We start from the raw sequence: 7317 nt of genomic DNA, 5'->3' as shown, positions 1-7317 counted from the left end.
CAATTGGACTCGGGGTGCAGTTCCGAGATCTCGGGACTTCGCCTCGAGTCCAATTTCTCGGGCCGTTTCCAATCAACCTGCCAAATTTTAGCCCATTCCGACACCGTCGCGACAAATGACAAAATTGCCCCTGGTGTAGTTTTTCTTTGTTAATTTTCTGTCCAACACTTCTTCAAACTCCAAAACTAGTTGTCAATTGGACTCGGGGTGGAGTCCTGTGATCTTGGGAGTTCACCTCGAGTCCAATTTCTCGGGCCATTTCCAATCGACCTGCCAAATTTCAGCCCATTCCGACACTGTCACGACAAATGACAAAATTGCCCCTGGTGCGGTTTTCCTTTGTTAATTTTCTGTCCAACACTTCTTAAAACTCCAAAGTTAGTTGTCAACTAGACTCGGGGCGGAGTCTCGAGATCTCGAGACTTCGTCCCGAGTCCAATTTCTCGAGCCGTTTCCAATCAACCTGCTAAATTTCAGCCCATTTCGACATCGACGCGACAAATGACAAATTTGCCCATGGTGCAGTTTTTCTTTGTTAATTTTCTGTCCAACACATCTTAAAACTCCAAAGCTAGTTGTCAACTGGACTCGGGGTGGAGTCTCGAGATCTCGGGACTTCAACTCGAGTCCGATTTCTCGGGCCGTTTCCAATCAACCAGCAAAATTTCAGCCCATTCCGACACCGTCGTGACAAATGACAAAATTGCCCCTAGTATGGTTTTCCTTTGTATATTTTTAGTCCGAAACTTTTTCAAACTCCAAAGCTAGTTGTCAATTGGACCCGAGTCCAATTTCTCGGGCCGTTTCCAATCAACGTGTCAAATTACATCCCATACCCACACCATCGGGACAAATGACAAAATTGCCCCCGGTGTTGTTTCTCTTTGTTAATTTTCTGTCCAACACGAGTCCAATTTCTCGGTCCGTTTCCAATCAACCTGCCAAATTTTAGCCCTTTCCGGCACTATCGGTACAAATGACAAAATTGTCCCTGGTGCGGTTTATCTTTGTTAATTTTCTGTCCAGCACTTCTTCAAACTCCAAAGCTAGTTGTCAATTGGACTCAGGTTGAGGTCCCGAGATCTCGGGACTTCACCTCGAGTCCAATTTTTCGAGCCATTTCCAATCAACCTGTCAAATTTCAGCCCATTTTGACACCATCGAACAAATGACAAAATTGCCCCTGCTACGATTTTTCTTTGTTAATTTTGATCAAAGACTTCTTCAAACTCCAAAGTAAGTTGTCAACTGGACTCGGTGTGGAGTACCGAGATCTCGAGACTTCGCCTTGAGTCCAATTCGGGCCGTTTTCGATCAACCTGCCAAATTTCAGCCCATTTCGACATCGTCACGACAAATGACAAAATTGCCCTTGGTGCGATTTTTCTTTTTTAATTTTCTGTCCAATATTTCTTCAAAGCCCAAAGCTAGTTGTCAATTGGACTCGGGACTTCACCCCGAGTCCAATTTCTTGGGCCGTTTCCAATCAACTTGCAAAATTTCTGCTCATTCCGATATAGTTGCCACAAATGACAAAATTGCCCCTGGTGTGGTTTTTCTTTGTTAATTTTCTGTCCAACACTTCTTAAAACACTAAAGCTAGTTGTCAACTGGACTCGGGGTGGAGTCCTGAGATCTTGGGACTTCACCCAGAGTCTAATTTCTCGGGGCCGTTTCCAATCAACCTGCCAAAGTACAGCCCATTCCGACACCGTCGCGATAAATGACAAAATTGCCCCCGGTACGGTTTTCCTTTGTTAATTTTCTGTCCAACACTTCTTCAAACTCCAAGGCTAGTTGTCAATTGGACTCGGGGTGGAGTTTCGAGATCTTGGGACTTCGCCCCGAGTCCAATTTCTCGGGCCGTTTCTAATCAACCTATCAAATTCCAACCCATTCCGACACCGTCGCGACAAATGACAAAATTGCCCCGGGTGCGATTTTTCTTCGTTAATTTTTTGTCCAACTCTTCTTCAAACTCCAAGTCCAGTTGTTAATTGGACTAGGGACGGAGTCTCGAGATCTTGAGAATTCACCCCGAGTACAATTTCTCGGGCCGTTTCCAATTGACCTGTCGAATTTCAGCCCATTCTGACACTGTCGCGGCAAATGACAAAATTGCCACTGGTTCGATTTTTCTTTGTTAATTTTTTGTCCAAAACTTCATCAAACTCCAAAGCTAGTTGTCAATTGGACTTGGTGTGGAGTCTCGAGATCTCGGGACTTCGCCTCGGGTCCAATTTCTCGGACCGTTTCCAATCAACCTGCCGATTTACAGCCCCCCATTCCCACACCGTCGCGATAAATGACAAAATTGCCCCTGGTGCGGTTTTCCTTTGTTAATTTTCTGCCCAACACTTCTTCAAACTCCAAAACAAGTTGTCAATTGGACTCGGGGCGGAGTCCCGAGATGTCGGGACTTCGGCCCGAGTTCAATTTCTTGGGCCGTTTTCAATCAACCTGCCAAATTACAACCCATTTCGACACCGTCGTGACAAATGACAAAATTTACCTTGGTGCGATTTTCCTTTGCTAATTTTCTGTCCAACACTTCTTTAAACTCCAGGACTAGTTGTCAATTGGACTCAGGGCGGAGTCCGGAGATCTTGGGACGTAGCTCTGAGTCCAATTTCTTGGGTCGTTTCCAATCAACCTGCCAAATTTCAGCTCATTCTGACACCGTCGTGACAAATGACAAAATTGTCCTGGTGCGATTTTTCTTTGTTAATATTCTTTCCAACACTTCTTCAAACTCCAAAGCTATTTGTCAATTGGACTCGGGGTGGAGTCCCGAGATCTCAGGACTTCGCCTCGAGTCCAATTTCTCGAGCCGTTTCCAATCAACCTGCCAAATTTCAGCCCATTCCGACACCGTCGCGGCAAATGACAAAATTGCCTCTGGTGCGATTGTTTTTGTTAATTTTTTGTCCAACACTTCTTTAAAGTCCAAAAGTAGTTGTCAATTGGAATCAGGGCAGAGTCCCGAGATCTCGAGACTTCATCTCGAGTCCAGTTTTTTGGGCCGTTTTCAATCAACTTGCCAAATTTTAGCCCATTCCGACGCCGTCGGGACAAATGACAAAATTGCCTCTGGTGCGGTTTTTTTTGTTAATTTTCTGTCCAACACTTCTTCAAACTCCAAAGCTAGTTGTCAAATGGATGAAATGGACTCAGGGCGGAGTCTCAAGATCTCGGGACTTCGCCTCGAGTCCAATTTCTCAGGCCGTTTCCAACCAACCTGCAAAATTTCAGCCCATTCCAATACCGTCGCGACAAATGACAAAATTGCCCTTGGTGCGATTTTTCTTTGTTAATTTTATGTCCAACACTTCTTCAAACTCTAAAGCAAGTTGTTAATCGGGCTCGGGGTGGAGTCTTGAGATCTCCGGACTTCGCCCCGAGTCCAATTTCTCGGGCTGTTTCCAATCAACCTATCAAATTTCAGCCCGTTACGACACCGTCGCGGCAAATGATAAAATTGCCCCTGGTGCGATTTTACTTTGTTAATTTTCAATCCAACACTTATTCAAACTCCAAGGCTAGTTGTCAATTGGACTCGGGGCGGAGTCCTGAGATCTCAGGACTTCGCCCCGAGTCAATTTCTGGGGCCATTTCCAATCAATCTGCCAAATTTCAGCCCATTCCGACACCGTCACGACAAATGACAAAATTGTCCCTGGTGCAGTTTTTCTTCGTTAATTTTCTACCCAACACTTCTTCAAACTCCAAAGCTAGCTGCCAATTAGACTCGGGGCAGAGTCCCGTTATCTCGGGACTTCACCCCGAGTCCAATTTCTCGGGCCATTTCCAATCAACCTGCCAAATCTCAGCCCATTCCGACACCGTCGCGACCAATGACAAAATTGCCCCTGGTGCGATTTTTCTTTGCTAATTTTCTGTCCAACACTTTTTTAAACTCCAAAGCTATTTGTCAATTGATCTCAGGACACCTTCCCGAAACCAATTTCTCGGGCCATTTCCCATCAACTTGCCAAATTTCAGCCCATTCCGACACCGTCGCGACAATTGACAAAATTGCCCCTGGTACGGTTTTTCTTTGTTAATTTTCTGTCCAACACTTCTTCAAACTCCAAAGTTAGTTGTCAACTGGGCTTGTGGCGGAGTCCTGAGATCTCAAGATTTCACCACTAGTCCAATTTTTTGGGCCGTTTCCAATCAACCTACCAAATTTCAGCCCATTTCGACACCGTAGCGATAAATGACAAAATTGCCCCTGGTGCGATTTTTCGGCAATTTTGTCATTGTTAATTTTCTGTCTAACATTTCTTCAAACTCTAAAGCTAGTTGTCAATTGATCTCAGGACTCCACCCCGAGTCCAATTTCTTGGGCCGTTTCCAATCAACCTGCTAAATTTCAACCCATTCCGACATCGTCACGATAAATGACAAAATTGCCCCTGGTGGGTTAATCTTTATTAATTTTCTGTCCAACACTTCTTCAAACTCCAAAGCTAGTTGTCAATTGGACTCGAGGCGGAGTCCAGATATCTCAAGACTTCGCTCTGAGTCCAATTTCTCAAACCATTTCCAATCAACATGCCAAATTTCAGCCGATTTAGACACCGTCGCGACAAATGATAAAATTACCGTAGGTGCGATTTTTCTTTGTTAATTTTCTATCCAACACTTCTTCAAACTCCAAAGCTAGTTGTCAATTAGACTCGGGGCAGAGTCCCGAGATCTCGAGACTTCACCTCGAGTCCAATTTCTTGGGCCGTTTCCAATCAACCCGTCAAATTTCAGTCCATTCGGACACCGTTGCTACAAATGAGAAAATTGCCGTTTGTACGATTTTTATGTTAATTTTCTGTCCAGCAGTTCTTCAAAATTGAAAGCTAGTTATCAACTAAACTCGGGGCAGAGTCCTGAGATCTTGGGACTTCACCTCGAGTCCAATTTCTCAGGCCGTTTCCAATTAGTCGGCCAATTTTCATCCCATTCCGACACTGTCGCTACAAATGACAAAATTACCCCTGGTGCGGTTTTTCTTTGTTAATTTTCCGTCCAACACTTTTTCAAACTCCAAATCTAGTTGTCAACTGGACTCGGGGTGAGTCCTGAGATCTCAAAACTTTGCCTAGGGTCCAATTTCTCGGGCCGTTTCCAATCCACCTCCCAAATTACAATCCATTCCGACACCGTCACGATAAATGACAGAATTGCCCTTGGTTCGGTTTTCCTTTGTTAATTTTTTGTCCAACACTTCTTCAAACTCCAAGGCTAGTTGTCAATTGGACTTGGGGTAGAGTCTCGAGATCTCGGGACTACTCCTCTAGTCCAATTTCTCGGCCCGTCTCCAATCAACCTGCCAAATTTTAGCCCATTCCGACACCGTCGCGACAAATGACAAAATTGCCCCTGGTGCGATTTTTTTTGTTAATTTTCTGTCCAAGACTTCTTCAAACTCCAAAGCTAGTTGTCAATTGGACTCGGGCTGTTTTCAATCATCCTGCCAAATTTCAGCCCATTCCGACACCGTCATGACAAATGACAAAATTGCCCCTGGTGCGGTTTTTCTTTGTTAATTTTCTGTCCAACACTTCTTCAAACTCCAAAGCTAGTAGTCAATTGGACTCCGGGTGGAGTCTCAAGATCTCAAGACTTCGCCCCGAGTCCAATTTCTCGAGTCGTTTCCAATCAACCTGTCAAATTTCAGTCCATTTCGACGCCGTCGCGATAAATGACAAAATTACCCGTGGTGCGATTTTTCTTTGTCAATTTTTTGTCCAACACTTCTTAAAACTCTAAGTCTAGTTGTCAACTGGACCTGGGGCGAAGTCCCAAGATCTTGGGACTTCACCCTGAGTCCAATTTTTCGGGTCGTTTCCAATCAACCTGCCAAATTTCAGCCCATTCCGACACCGTCGCGACAAATGACAAAATTGTCCCTGGTGCAATTTTTCTTTATTAATTTTCTGTCCAACACTTCTTCAAACTCCAAATCTAGTTGTCAATTGGACTCGGGGTGGAGTCGCGAGATCTTGGGACTTCGCCCTGAGTCCAATTTCTGGGGTCGTTTCCAATCAACCTGTCAAATTTCAGCCCATTTTGACACCGTCGCGACAAATGACAAAATTGCCCATGGTGCGATTTTTCTTTGTTAATTTTCTGACCAACACTTCATGAAACTCCAAAGCTAGTTGTCAATTAGACTCGGGGATGGAGTCCCAAGATCTCAGGACTTCTCCACGAGTCCAATTTCTCGGGTCGTTTCCAATTAACCTACCTAAGTTCAGTCCATTCTGACATCGCGACAAATGACAGTATTGCCCTGGTACAATTTTCCTTCGTTAATTTTCTGTCCAACACTTTTTCAAACTCCAAGGCTAGTTGTCAATTGGACTCGGGACAGAGTCCCGAGATCTCGGGACTTCATCCCGAGTCTTATTTCTCAGGCCGTTTCCAATCAACCTGCCAAATTTTAGCCAATTCCGACATCGCTGCTACAAATGACAAAATTGCCCTTTGTGCGATTTTTTTGTTAATTTTCTATCCAACACGTCTTCAAACCCCAAAGCTAGTTGTCAATTGGACTCGGAGCAGAGTCCCGAGTCCCGAGTCCAATTTCTCGGGCCGTTTCCAATCATCCTTTCAAATTTCAGCCCATTTGGACACCGTCACGACAAATGACAAAATTGCCCTTGGTGCGGTTTTTCTTTGTTAATTTTCTGTCCAACACTTCTTCAAACTCCAAAGCTAGTTATCAATTGGACTCGGGGTAGAGTCTCGAGAACTCAGGACTTTGTCTCGAGTCCAATTTCTAGGGCCATTTCCAATCAACCTGGCAAATTTCAGCTGATTTCGACACTGTTGCGACAAATGACAAAATTGCCTCTGGTGCGGTTTTTCTTTGTTAATTTTTTGTCCAACACTTCTTCAAACTCCAAAGCTAGTTGTCAATTGGGCTCGGGGATGGAGTCCCAAGATCTTGGGACTTCTCCACGAGTCCAATTTCTCGGGTCCTTTCCAATTAACCTGCCTGAGTTCAGTCCATTCCGACATCATCGCGACAAATGACAAAATTGCCCTTGGTGCGATTTTTCTTTGTTAGTTTTCTGTCATTGACTTCTTCAAACTCCAAAGCTAGCTGTCAATTGGACTCGGGGTGGAGTCTCGAGATTGCAGGACTTCGCCATGAGTCCAATTTCTTGGGTCATTTCCAATCAACCTGCCATATTTCAGCCAATTCCGACACCGTTGCGAAAAATGACAAAATTGCCCATGGTGCGATTTTTTTTTGTTAATTTTCCATCCAACACTTATTGAAACTCCAAAGCTAGTTGTCAATTGGACTCG

Source organism: Olea europaea, unplaced genomic scaffold (genome assembly GCF_002742605.1).
Source record: "Olea europaea var. sylvestris unplaced genomic scaffold, O_europaea_v1 scaffold111, whole genome shotgun sequence".
NCBI classification, from domain to species: Eukaryota; Viridiplantae; Streptophyta; class Magnoliopsida; order Lamiales; family Oleaceae; genus Olea; species Olea europaea.
This window is presented reverse-complemented; position numbering follows the sequence as displayed.